The 14,251-nt window shown below is 43.6% G+C and overlaps 1 protein-coding gene across 1 annotated transcript in view; it reads left to right on the forward strand.

Annotated features, from left to right (window-relative positions):
- Positions 1 to 12,023: 12,023 nt before the first annotated feature.
- Positions 12,024 to 14,251, forward strand: part of DNAJC5B (DnaJ heat shock protein family (Hsp40) member C5 beta) — a 44,391-nt gene continuing 42,163 nt past the window's right edge. Inside the window, exons 1-2 of the mRNA XM_005288086.4 lie at positions 12,024 to 12,090; positions 13,234 to 13,363. The gene's annotated coding sequence lies outside the window, so the exon portion shown is untranslated. The remainder of the gene's footprint in view (positions 12,091 to 13,233; positions 13,364 to 14,251) is intronic.

A 14,251-nucleotide genomic window follows, 5' to 3' on the forward strand; every position in this document is an offset into this window, starting at 1 on the left:
AGATATTGAATTTTTCTCTTTTATATAAATTTTAATTATAATATTAGATTCCATCAAGCTTCCTATTTTACTACTGTTTGGCACATCATCTAATATCATCAGTGTTTGATATCAATGTCGTATGATTTTTAATTCATTCCCTGACAGTGAAAAAGGGAAGTCTCTTTAGCTGTACCAGTGGTACACTCTTAGGAAAGGCTCAGCAACTCTGAATTTCCTCAGACTGTTGAAGAAATCTAGCTGTTAGACCTTGGGTTTTTATGCTCTCAGACTTCTGTTATATCTTTATTAAAAGATCTTGATATCTGGGGAATTCTTAAATCGTAATAACTCATAATTTTGGGGCCTTAGTTACTTCAAAGAAAACAGATCAACACAGCCTTCCTTCTCCTGAGTTGACTCTTCTCAGGGACACACCTCTTACAGGAAAAACCCTATAGGGTTTAATCGGGATTAAACTAATAAGATTCTACAGAAATGAGTAGGGTTCTATAAAAATTACTCTAAAACCCCGTAGGGTGAAATCCTGCCCCACCAAAATCAGTAGGAGTTTTGCCATTGACTTCAATGGGGTCAAGATTTCACCCACTGAAAGTAATAGAGAATGAGATTATTTCTATACGTTTTGTTAAAACACTGCAGATTTTATAGCACACATAAAACTCTCTATTAAATTCTATAAGATGTCCCAAAGTTATCCATTCCTATTAAATTTCTATAGGATCTTTCCATATGAGAGAATCCTTCACTGTTTCAGGAAGATGCCATTTGCTTTGCCTGTACTAGCAAGGTTGAATTTTACCCAGTAATGTACACATTCACATTCAAAGTTAGTTTCTTGATAATAGTATTATATTTTTCAATAACAATTGTAATTTAATTACAGTATATTGCCCTGAATTCTCTATTTCAATCAAGAAAGTTCAGAAATCATTAAGTTCAGAAGTGTATAATGTGCCTCACCTGGAGAAAATCTTTGCTCTCTGTATCTTTATGATTTTATAAGCATGTTTATTTTTTTTTTTATAAAGGAGAAATAGTTTAACTTGGAAGTAGGCCAATTTTTAAATTTAATTCTTGCTAGTATCTTGCTTTAAAAGACAGCCTATGTCCTGTTGTCATTGTTGCATAACTGAAATTTCTGTCACACAGCTTGTTCATACACCAATAATCACTATAGCTTTGGCAACTGGTTATTGTTGTTACACTAATACTTTGTTGTTCAATCATACATTGTACTCAAATTAAATCAGACAGCTGGAACATCAGCAGTGAATTGTGTTAATTAAATCTTCCCAGTATGAGAAATAAAGAAACAAAATAGAAAATGACGTTGTTTAGTCTTAAACAGTTCTTATTAAAAATAAAATAGACTAAGTTCTTTCTTTTATTTCTATAATAGACTTGCTAAAGAGAAGTGTCTCACAAATCTGATTTCTTTTTTCTCCATATAATCCCTCCACTGAGGAGCTAATCCTTCATAGAAGGGAAAAAGAATGTATGACAATAGAATTATGCTGTGGTTTTGCAGGAGCCATGCCATGGAGATAGGTTTGTGGGTCAGGGAAAGGACTGAGGGACACAATGGATCTATAACTATGCAAATCACTAGTTAAAATCCCATGTAGGTTCAACTATAGAGGGTACTTCAGCCCTGAGATTTCAGTAGCAGATGCAGAGCTAGCTGAAAGAGGATTCAATTTCTGTATTCCTGTGGTTTTCCCCGGCACATAGTCCATTTGCTTGGGCTGTATTTTGGGTTTAGGATGTGGGCCTGTTAGTCTCTGACTTTTAAGATCAGTTATGCATCATTTATAGCTGAATTGCCATTTCACAATAAGCATTAGGAATTGCTTCTATTGAATTCCAGTTGCACAATGTTATTTAGAAACCAGTCAGTAAATATTTCCTATGATAAATTCTGTATTTCCTAATCCTTAAAGTTTGGGAAGCAGGTTACATTATGCAATAGGATCTTTGCTTTAAAATTTTTCAATACATAAAAATTGGTTACACAAAGCCAGTAACTTTATCAGATATTTTCTTTTACCAATGAAAAGGTGGATATTTTTACGGGATGGACCACCATTTCCTGAATAAATTGTCATTTACAAATATTCACACATTTTTTCAATAATTAGCAATAATTTTAATTTTTACCTGCCAGTACCTCATTTCTTAATTATATTGTAAACAAAACAGATTCCCAGGACCTTCTACTTCCATTCATACCTGTGCAACCCCATTAAAGTCAAGGAAGTTACTCTAACTTTACTCTGATTAAATCTAGAAATTGGCCTAATGGGCTTTCATTGGCTATCTTGAGGTACAAAATGAGGTTGGATCTGAGATAAAAATAGGGAAAGAACAAGTTAAAAATTACTTAGACAAATTAGATGTCTTCAAGTCACCAGGGCCTGATGAAATACATCCTAGAATTCTCAAGGAGCTGAGCCATTAGCGATTATCTTTGAACAGTCATGGAAGATGGGTGAGATTCCAGAGGACTGGAAAAGGGCAAATATAGTGCCAATCTATAAAAAGGGGAATAAGGACAACCCGGGGAATTACAGACCAGTCAGCTTAACTTCAGTACCCGGAAAGATAATGGAGAAAATAATCAAGTAATCAATTTGCAAACACCTAGAAGATAATAAAGTGATAAGTAACAGTCAGCAGGGACGGCCTTAGGGATGGGCCAAATGGGCGACCGCCCAAGGTGCTGTAGTCAGGAGGGCACCATGTGGTAGCCCAGAGGTGTGCACTGCCAGCAGAGGCGATGTGTGTGTGTGTGGGGGGGGGGGGGGGGAGACAGATTTCTTCCTGCTTCCTCCCAGAAGAGGAATGGTGCAGGACAAGTGGTGACACACAGATACTGCTCTCCCGCAACGTTCCTCCGCACCCCCTAGGGAGTTGTGACATGGGGAGTGAGGAGCAATGTCAGGCACTCCCTGCATCCAGGTCACTTTCCCTACCTGGGCTGTGTTGTGAGGCAAGTATCAGGAGCTGCTGCTCTCCTGCCCTCCCCTTACACAGCCCAGGTGAGGAAAATGACCTTGATGCAGGGATCACCTGATGTTGCTTCTCCCTCCCCCTCTCACAGCCCCTTAGGGGTGCGTGAAGGAGCATTCGAGGGGGGGAGCGAGCAGCAATGCCAAACATTCCATGTATCCAGGTCAGTTTCCCCATGTGGGGTGCAGGAATTAGGGGTGAAGGAGGCACCATGCAGCGGTTAGGGGCGAAGGGGTTAATCATTATTATTGTTGTTGTGTATTTTACAAATAATTTCAGACAAGTTCATGTGGTGTTGCTGCCCAAACGGTTTGATGGGGCTGTCAAAGTTTCTGGGGGGTTTCTTGCAACAATGCAGGCTGCTCTTCCTGCTTTGCCCCACAGACCAGACGAGGGTAGAGCTAGCAGTCAGCTTCTCACCGGCAAAACACTCGATTGGGCTTCCGCTCTATTGGAGCAGAACAGACCAGTGGTCTCCAACTGGGATGCCTTCCCGCAAGCCTTCTCAATCATTTTTGATGATCCACATCACATCCACTCCACAAAGGCTGCCCTCCAGAAGCTTCACTTAGGGCGAGGGCCAGCCACTTACTAGGCCGCTCACTTCTGACAGAGTGCAGCTGATGTCAAATGGAATGAGGCAGCCCAACTATACCAATTCCGATAGGGACTCAGTGAGGATGTAAAAAGATGAGCTAGCCCGCATTGAAATCCCCAGAGGCCTTTATTGATCTTGCCCTACTCATCTGCTTTCAGCTGCACAAGAGGATGGAGGAAAGAAGGGGCAGCCAGATGCCCTCCCATGTTCACCCACTACAACAAAGCCTGTAGAACTGAATCTTGAATCCATGCTGGTTGACCTGGGTTGCTGCTGCCTGACCTCAGAGAAGAAAGAATTTCAATAGCCGCTGAATCTGTTTTTACTCTGGGGCATAAGGACATGTCCTCACTTCCTTTCTAGGTCAAAAGAGCTCTGGATACAGACCAGCCCAGGCCCAGTAAGGGGGATATAGCATGGGCATCATCAGAGCTCCATGCTCTGGAGCCTGCCCTTAAGTAGAACCTGATCCTGGAACCATAGGGTCTCCCTGCATTTCCAATTGCCACTGCACTTGCAGGTTTTGAGGCAGACAAAGCTGATTCCCCCCGTCCCTCCGGCAGTCGGTGATGTAGACTCCAGGGCTGCTGCCAACTTTATGGATGCCCAAACCCTCCAGATCCCTCTCTGACCAAAAACCACACCCAACCTGGTGGAGATGATTGACGGGTTGCTCCTATCATCAGGACCAGTGACTCAAGAGACCATCACCATAGAGGCTGTAGGGAAATGGCACTGGGTAATAATATGCTTTAGTGTGATCCGCTCTCCATTTTTCCTGGTAGTTCTTGGTTGGAGCAGCATGACCCATGTATCTCCTGGTGGTGGAGGTGTATTAGCTTTTCCTCTGAATATGGTCAGAAAGCTTGTCTCCAACAAAATCGATTAACCTGCAGGTGACCTGCACTTGGGGCCTTAGGGTTGCATTAGACTCTCAGGAATGAGACCCCAGATGGCGGGGGCTAACCAGAAGGGAGTAGCTCTAGACCAGAATCCCAGTCTCCCTGACAAGTACTGGGACTACCTGGATGTGTCTGAAAGGAAAAACATGGATTCACTACCCCCACACAGGGACTATGACTGTCCAACAAAACAACAACCCATGGCAAAGGTACCTTATGGATGGATATAAACCATGTCTGAACCAGAACTAGATGCACTGTGCATGTATATCCAGGAAAATATCACAAAGGGCTTAATTTGGGGATCCACCTCTCCAGCAGGAGCACCATTCCTATTTGTGTGAAAAAAGGATGGGTCACTACACCTCTGCATAGACTCTTGCACATTGAATCTGGTGATTACTTGTAATAGTACTCCCTGTCCCTCATCCCAGAATTGTTGGACCACCTGAGGACTTCCAGGATCTTCACTAAGCTAAATCTTTGGGGAGCATACAATCTAGTTTGCATAAGGCTGGGAATGAATGGAAGACTGCTTTTCACACTCAAGATGGGCACTTTGAACATTTAGTAATGTCGTTTGGCTTCACCAACACCCCCACAGTGTTTCAATATTTCATAAACCATGTGTTCAGGGACATCCTGGTGCCCAGAAAATCAAAATAGGAAAGCTGACCCTCTATCTTGAAAGGGGGAATATGACCACTAAAACAGGGAGCCTATTTCCGAGCCCCCCTACCTCCTCAATCCTAGTATCTTTGTCAATGCCACAGTTCATCAAGACCTGGTCTCCCTCATACAATCCACCTTGAAAGAAGACACATTTTCCCAAGGAACAGTCTATGACATTAGGGGTTAAGATGCACTGTTACAATGCTGGATGGAATAACATACTTTCACAAGCACATATGTGTCCCCCCAGGTTGCCTCCAAATGGAAGTGGTACGACTGTGCCATGACGCTCTGTTAGTGGGTCATTTTGGCAATCTTTAGACCATCTGTATGGTTGCCCAGTTTTTTTTCTGGTGGCCTTGCATGTGGGCTGAAATCCAAGCTTACGTGGACTCCTATGAGTGCTGTACCTTAATACCCCTGGAGACTCCAGATAGGCCTTGGTCTGCCATCAGCCTAGATTTCATTGTAGAACTCTCAGCATCCAGTGACCATACAGTAGTCTTAAAGGTTGTGGATCATCTGACTAAAATGGCCCACTTCATCCCCTGAAACAATCTGCCCTTTGTCGAGGCTACAGCCCAACTCCTGGTGTAAACACGGTTTCTCTCCATGGCATTCCAAACCATATAGTTTTAGATTGAGCCCCACAATTTACATCTTGCTTCTGGCATGAAGTGCTCCGGTTACTGGATGCCCACATATGCACCTGCACCGTGTACTACCCCCAAATAGACAGGCAAACTGAAAGGATGAACTAAGTACAAGATCAGTACTTGAGCTGTTTCATGAACTATCAGCAAGATAACTGTACATGCTCCTGCCATATGCGGAGTTTTCATATAACAGCACCGACCATAGAATCATAGAATATCAGGATTGGAAGGGACCTCAGGAGGTCATCTAGTCCAACCCCCTGCTCAAAGCAGGACCAATCCCCAGACAGATTTTTGCCCCAGGTCCCTAAATGGCCCCCTCAAGGACTGAACTCACAACCCTGGGTTTAGCAGGCCAATGCTCAAACCACTGAGCTATCCCTCCCCCCAGACCATGCTTCTATAGGTTGGAGCCCCTTCTTTGCGAGTTATGGGTTCCACCCCTGTTTTCACCTGGTGCTACCAGAAGCCTCTCTGAACGCAGGCACCACCAACTGACTCCAACAGCTCTATCCCTTTGTCATGGGGTGCATCATTCACAACTGGGCTGACGCCTCCTCCTGGTCACTCTGGGGATTAGCTCCCAAGGCCAACGCCCCTGTCCATGGTTTGCACGCTGCCACTTCGACTCTGGTCTGCAGCTCCTCTCACTCCAGGACCTTCAGCGTCTCATTCATGACTTAGTCCTCAGGCTAGGTCATTCAGCGTTCCCCCTTCTGGGGTACAGTCCATCAGCAGTCCTAGGCAGTCTTCCCGTTCACTGCCTCAGTTCTATACCATGCCCTTGGTGGCTGGCAGGAGAACCGGGGCCCGCCCTCTTATCCAAGTTCCAGTGCAGGGACCCTCAGCACAGCAGTTCTGGACTTCCTCCCTCTGCCCTCACAGCTCCTTCCCAGGATTGCTTCCTACTCTTCCTGGTGGTTCCCCCACTTCTCTGGGAGTACCAGCTGCAAATCAACTCACTCCTCCCAGGGAGTAACAGCAGACTATCTCCTTGCAGCCCCCAAATACTCCTCCCTCTTCCCAGGAAGTGACTGCTTCCTACAGCTTTTCCCAGCCTCCCCTGTCTGTAGTCAGCTTCCTAGCTTTATAGCGCCCGCCTGTTCCTGTACAGGTGAGATTCTCTCTGAGTAGGTGCCTCCAGCCAAAAGCTCCCCTGTTTGCAGCCTAACTAGCTGATTGGGTCCACCAAGCCCAACTCAGCTCATGCGGGGCTAGTGTGGGGAGCTCTAACCCCATCACACTCATCCAGAAGGAGCTCAAGAATCTCGCAGAAGAGGCAAAAAAGGCTTACAAGAGGGATGCGGACTGTTGGTGACAGTGAGCTCCAGTATTCACAGTAGGCCAGAAGGTATGACTTGCTACAAAGGTCTCCAGACCAGTCGACCCATCAGTTCCTGGAACCCTTCCAAATATGCCAGCAGATCAACCTGGTTAACTTTAAACTACAGCTTCCCCCGTCCCTCAAACTATATGCAGTTTTTCTGAAATCCTATGCTGAGAATCCGTCTCCTGACTGAACCATACCACTACCTCTACCAGTCAAAATCCAGGGTCATGAGGAGTACAAAGGGCATCCCATCCTTAATTTCTAATGGATGGATGTCTGCCTGTACTATCTGGTGGACTGGGAAGGCTATGGCCCTAAGGAGTACACTTGGGAACCTGCTTGCTATGTCTGTCCCCCTGGGGAGGGGCTGAACTGGCATCACCATGAAGGGGGGCCTAATGTAAGAATGTGTGGGACTGGGACCAGGGAGGTTCATGACTGCTGATGCATCTGCATTGCCAATGGAAGCTCAGGCCAAGTTTTCGCTGGAGGACCCTGTGAAGGTAAACACTGGAGGAAGTACTTCTGAACAGGGCATTCTTACTCCTGGGGGCATTCTGCACCAAAAAAATAAAAATTCTGCAAAATTCTGCAAATTTTATTTGTCAAAATAACACTACATAATCATGCCAGTTTCAATTATTTTGGTGATTTATTTCAAAATACCTATCAGCAAATAAGTCTGTAACAATACAGACACACACAAAAATTCCCCCAGGAGTAGAGAGTTAAAGAAACCTCTATGATAACACAGTTCCTGTTTCTCTGCCCCCTTCCCATGCAGAGCCCAGCCAGGGGGGGGGGGGGCAGACACCCACAACCCCTCCCCCGCAGAGCCCATCTGCAGCCCCCCACCACCAATAGACCCATACCCCATCCCCCCCAGAGCCAAGCTGTGGGCCCCCCAGCCAATACACCCGCATCCCCTCCCCCCCAGAGCCCTGCTGTGCCCCCCCTTCCCCAGACATCCGTTCCCTTCCCCTCTCAGAACCCAGGAATCCAGAGGGAGAAACAGCCTCACGCTTGATCCCAGGCTTGCATGGAGTTTCCTGCGCACCGCCCTCTCCTTCCCTAAGGGCTTGCTGGGAACTGCAGCTGCCAGGAACTGTCTAGTCCCTCTCCCTCCCACAGCAGTGTCTTCTATGGGTAAGCTGGGCTCTGCCCAGTCCAGTGGCCCCTACTGGAGGCTAGCAGCATTGCAGCCCATTTCTGTGGGGGAAAGGAAATTCTGCGCGGACAACATTAATTTCTGCAAAATTCTGCATTGTGCAGTGGCACAGAATTCCCCCAGGAGTAAGGGCCTGAATGACTCTTCCCGCCCCTGCCCAGACCACAGATAAACCAGGAAGCCCTCATGGGGAGCTGTCTGAGCAATGCTGCAGACTTCCTGCTTGCATCTCCTCTAAACCTTACCTTGATTGAACCTTGACTCTGGCTCCTGACCTGGCTTGATCCTGACTCTGCTACTTGCCTACTGTCTGTAATCTGGTACCTGACTCTGACGTCTAGGTATCCTGACCCAGCTTGATTTGATCCTGACCCCACTACTCACCTCCTGGTGACGTGGTAACTGATTGGTGCACACAGGCCACCCACATCCCAGCTCTGACAGGTTCTTGAAAACTTCTTGTCTAAGTGTCAAACTTTGCTTTCATTTCCAGGAAAAATATATATTGTATAGAGTACATGCCAGGCAGTCCAACAGCTTTTGAACTAATTTTATATGGATTATCTAAGAAGATGCACTGTGAATCACTTTTTGAGTAAAATTATGGCGATCATGTCATGAGAAATTTAAACATATAGCAGATTGTTCATGCAAAGTTAATATTCCTTCATTTTACCAATTTTTTATACAATTTATTTGTTCTGAAGGATTATTAAAAACTTGCTGTTCATCTGAATTGAGACATTCTGCATGAATAGTAGCACAAGTACGTCACAATATGTTCAGAGAATTCAAAGACCTGAATGGTCCTTTACGCATAATTACTTCTTTTGCATGGATATGATTGCAGATGGGTTATCAGACAGAGTGCCTTCTTTCTAATGACATAGAATAGAGAGATTATATATAGCTGCTTTAAAAATCAGCCATTCATTAAATGATGGAATTGTTTTTGAAGCCATAATATAGTAAGTAACCATTCTGTAATAGACAAAGCTTTGGTAATAAAAGCCTCATTTCTAGTATAATTACAGAATTTACCAAGATGACACGGGGGCTAAAGAAGTTCCTCAGATAAGTGCCTTAGAATAATTCTCCGTTTTCAGAGGTTTTTGAGATAATCTCCTAAATAACTTGCAATATAATTCAGTAAGAGCACAAACACTCAAGCACATCTTAGGCACAGCTCAGCTGAAGAGGGGAAATTTTTTTTAAAAAAGGGCAGCTAATCATAGCCACGATGAACTTCCTTGCTTTGCAGACCCATCATTGTCTGTAAAAGACAAACAGGGTTCCTAGGCCAGGGTCAGGGTTTAGTGGGCCTGAGACAAAAGTGCAAAAATGAGCTCCTCATTCCATTTTTCATCAATCTCCACCATTTGCCATCTTCTCCTTATTTATTTTTAACAAACTTGTTTAATAAGCATTTGTCAAATAGATGTTTTTAATTTCTTTAATAGTTCTGTCACCATTATAATAAATTTTGATCATTTTCTTTTATATTCATATATATTTTACCAGAAGACCCAAGGCAAAGTAACGGAAGTAGGAGCAACAATGCAGGCGAGTGAGTGAGTAACTGAGATAGGGAAAGGAGGCTGGTAAGACCAGTAGGAAGCTCCAAAAGTATCCTGTCAATTATAGCTTCCAGTCTAGGAATCTGGTTGTTGAAGTAATTAGTACACAGCATCAGTGCATACTCCATTCCCCCATATTCTCACTCTCTTAGGAGTCAACCTCATCATGACTTACGCCACTCATGCTTCAGTCACTTTTTCCACAGAAACCACCATTTATCACCTGCAAAAATCCACCTATCCACTCACTTTCCCAGCTCAGCCACCCCCCACACTCATGCAGATCGCTTCCTCTCCAAGTCACCTCACACGTACCACCACCATTACCTCTTATCTCACTCATCAGATTCCTGATTCTGTAAAACCAAGGGTATCTTCTCTCCTTTTTATCATAGGACTGGGGAGAAGAAACCAGGAGTAGGAAGGCCTGGGATTGTCTCTCATAGAATCATAGAATATCAGGGTTGGAAGGGACCTCAAGAGGTCATCTAGTCCAACTCCCTGCTCAAAGCAGGACCAATTCCCAACTAAATCATCCCAGCCAGGGCTTTGTCAAGCCGGGCCTTAAAAACCTCCAAGGAAGGAGACTCCACCACCTCCCTAGGTAACGCATTCCAGTGCTTCACCACCCTCCTAGTGAAATAGTGTTTCCTAATATCCAACCTGGACCTCCCCCACTGCAACTTGAGACCATTGCTCCTTGTTCTGTCATCTGCCACCACTGAGAACAGCCGAGCTCCATCCTCTTTGGAACCCCCCTTCAGGTAGTTGAAGGCTGCTATCAAATCCCCCCTCATTCTTCTCTTCTGGAGACTAAACAATCCCAGTTCCCTCAGCCTCTCCTCATAAGTCATGTGCTCCAGACCCCTAATCATTTTTGTTGCCCTCCGTTGGACTCTTTCCAATTTTTCCACATCCTTCTTGTAGTGTGGGGCCCAAAACTGGACACAGTATTCCAGATGAGGCCTCACCAATGTCGAATAAAGGGGAACAATCACGTTCCTCGATCTGCTGGCAATGCCCCTACTTATACAGCCCAAAATGCCACTAGCCTTCTTGGCAACAAGAGCACATTGTTGACTCATATCCAGCTTCTCGTCCACTGTGACCCCTAGGTCCTTTTCTGCAGAACTGCTACCTAGCCATTCGGTCCCTAGTCTGTAGCAGTGCATGGGATTCTTCCGTCCTAAGTGCAGGACTCTGCACTTGTCCTTGTTGAACCTCATCAGGTTTTTTTTGGCCCAATCCTCTAATTTGTCTAGGTCCCTCTGTATCCGATCCCTACCCTCTAGTGTATCTACCACGCCCCCTAGTTTAGTGTCATCTGCAAACTTGCTGAGAGTGCAGTCCACACCATCCTCCAGATCATTAATAAAGATATTAAACATGTCTATCAGGCATGCTGAGAAAACTGAGGTAAAGGCTGGCCTTTTTCTCTTCTCTCCTTGCCCATGGAGAATGGCGTAAGAGTTCAGCCAGGCAGTGGGCATGCAATACATGATGCCATACATGATGAAACTTTCTATCTCTCTTACCAGGTCCAGGCTCATACCCTATTAGTCTGTTACAAACCAGGGGAAGTGTAGGGAAAATGGAAGGGCCAGGCTGGAACAGGATTCAGCTTGATTTGCTCTGATTCTGCTTGTATGACACTGCATTTGTCAGAGGCTACCCAAAGCCAGTTTTGGCCACATTTCAAACTTGTCAGAAGTTAATATGCAAATGAGAGTCTCCTATTATGTCTAATTTGAAATATAAGTAAGATATTAGACTACATGTCTTACACTTCATAGTTGTGTATCTTATCTAAAGAGCTAAAGAGCTTTGATAGATTATGAAATGCTGAGTGGTCCAAAGATTATAGAGATTATAGTGATTGGGATATACGACATTTCCAGTGGGAAAATCCTAGACTTGTAAGGTCTAGGTTTGTTCTGGTGGGAGATCCATCACAAAAACTAAACAAAACAAAAAACACCTAAAAATGGTGTTAAAAAGAAACAACTATTAAAGTTTACAAAGGAAGATTTTAACACTAGAGGGAGCTGTAAACACACAGAATAATATGTTTAACTTTTAACCCAGAATAATGGTAATATTTTTCTTGATAACAGGATGTATGAAGAAACTCACAGGATTTCAACGATTTCTGGCAAAATTTATTTATGTGATAAGGTATGTTATTCTGACCAGCGCAATGGATAACCAGTTTGTTAAACTCTTTTTCTTTCTTTCTCTCTTTCTATAGTAATTGTCTTTACATAAAATCATTTGAAATTTGAGAACAAGCAAGCTGAATGGACAAGCTAGTTTTGTGTGTTTATACAAAATAACAGGAGTGGCAGTATCTGCTGTAGTTAAAGTTTTTAAAAAAATCATTCCAACCATATTATACTTTGTACTTGAAAAATATATAGAGTATAGCTCTATTCCTGCAGTTGGATCCAGGCAGATAGATCTTTGTGTACGTCTTCACTACCCGCCGTATCGGCGGGTAGCAATCGATTTATCCGGGATCGATATATCGCGTCTCGTTAAGACGTGATATATCGATCCCCGAACGCGCTCACCGTCGACTCCGGAACTCCACCAGAGCGAGCGGCGGTAGCGCAGTTGACGGGGGAGCCGTGGCCGTCGATCCCGTGCCGTCTGGACCCCAGGTAATTCGATCCCCCCCCCAGTGTAGACCAGCCCTTTTGTCTGCACTGGCCTATGACCTCAGTGGGGCTCCATGAATCCATTTGCAAGGCTAACCTATGTTTCATATAGTTCGGTCTATATAATATATACGAGGGGTGAAGACCTTTCAGGGAGTTCAAGGATGCCCTCCTTTGGGAATTTATTTATTTATTTGTGTGCCTGACATTTAGTTCAATCTGCTCCATTCCAAAGACAAACTAATAGCTCTTCAGACTTTTTTTAATGTGCTCCAGGGGAAAAGGTATCTCTGGCAAACAAGAGGTGAGCTCCAACAGAGGCAGCGAAGTCCCCCCAAGCCTCCTTTCTGTGTGGTTATGGAGTTTTAATGAGGAGCACCCCTATAGCACATCACCAGTGTTGTTTTGGAAGTGAATATATGGTGAAATTATACCGCTAACATTAGAAAAATGAGTCTTAAAGTGAGGGTTCAGTGTCTAGACAACTTGAAAACACTGATGGAGGAAATCCAACAAACTCAATACATCTATTAGAGTTGGACACAGCAGAACGAGGGATTTGAAACATAATCAAACATGAATGTAGTATATTTTTGGTGTCATAGGCTGTCACGTAATAGCAACCTTTATGTTCATGAATTTTTTATTCATTCTTTCATAGGTCTTCCAGAGGGAGAACCAATTGGATACTAGACTAACAAAAAAAATAGTAACCAGACTCCAGTGACCTGTTTAACCCTGAATGTGAGGGATGAAAAGCAGCAGCCTTCTTGAATGGGACAGTGCTTCAGGTACGGAAACACTTTCTTCTGTTGGTTCTTGCTTTCTTTCCTTCTGAGTTAGCAGATCACTAACAAAAACTGTCAAGACACTGAGTTGATCAAGTTGTCTAGATAAGACTTTGTTCCAGCAGTTTTAGAAACAGATCTGTTATTAGAACCACAATAGCTTATTTTTGTTATACTTAACATAAATCTAAATGAGTTGAAAATGTAGTAATTTAAAAGTCGTATTATCTTAAATGAGAATGAGATATGTAATTGTTTACCAATATTTCACTCGTCTTTTTAAATATTGTGTCAGCTTTCATGGAAGTAAACAATATTCTCCTTTCTTTACTAAAAATAGGATTCTAATGTATCTCAGCGATAGGGTATAGGATCTGGTACTGAAATAGGAACTGTGCCTACCTTTATCTTTATTAACAAAGAAACTTTAACTTGCTCTAGAAAACTCGATTTGACTGTTTATAATCATCTATTATTATTCTGATCATATTTTTATAGGATAACTAAAAGTAAGTAGGCAAAACTCCCATTGATTACAACTGAAGGATGATCAGGATGACTTTGTTAGTGTCTCAAAGTTTGCACAGCTGATCAACTTCTTGAAAATTTAGTGACAATAACAAAATATTAAAAACAGTGCTTTGTGAGAAAGTACAAATTATGTTAGTTTGCTGTCCTTTAAAGTAAGATCCATCTTAATTTACCTTTGGTTTTTGCCTCTGCTCTGGTGCAATGTATCCAGCTTTGGGTAATGGAATTTTTAAATTGTGGTGTAGTTCAGTGACTTTATATTGTTGTCTGGTTATGAGAGGTTTGATAATGTCAGTGTGCCAGATCCTTCTCCCATTGACTCGAGTGTGAGCAGGATGGGTCCCAATGCTAGTGTCATGT

This window comes from Chrysemys picta, chromosome 2 (genome assembly GCF_011386835.1).
Source record: "Chrysemys picta bellii isolate R12L10 chromosome 2, ASM1138683v2, whole genome shotgun sequence".
Taxonomy (NCBI): domain Eukaryota; kingdom Metazoa; phylum Chordata; order Testudines; family Emydidae; genus Chrysemys; species Chrysemys picta.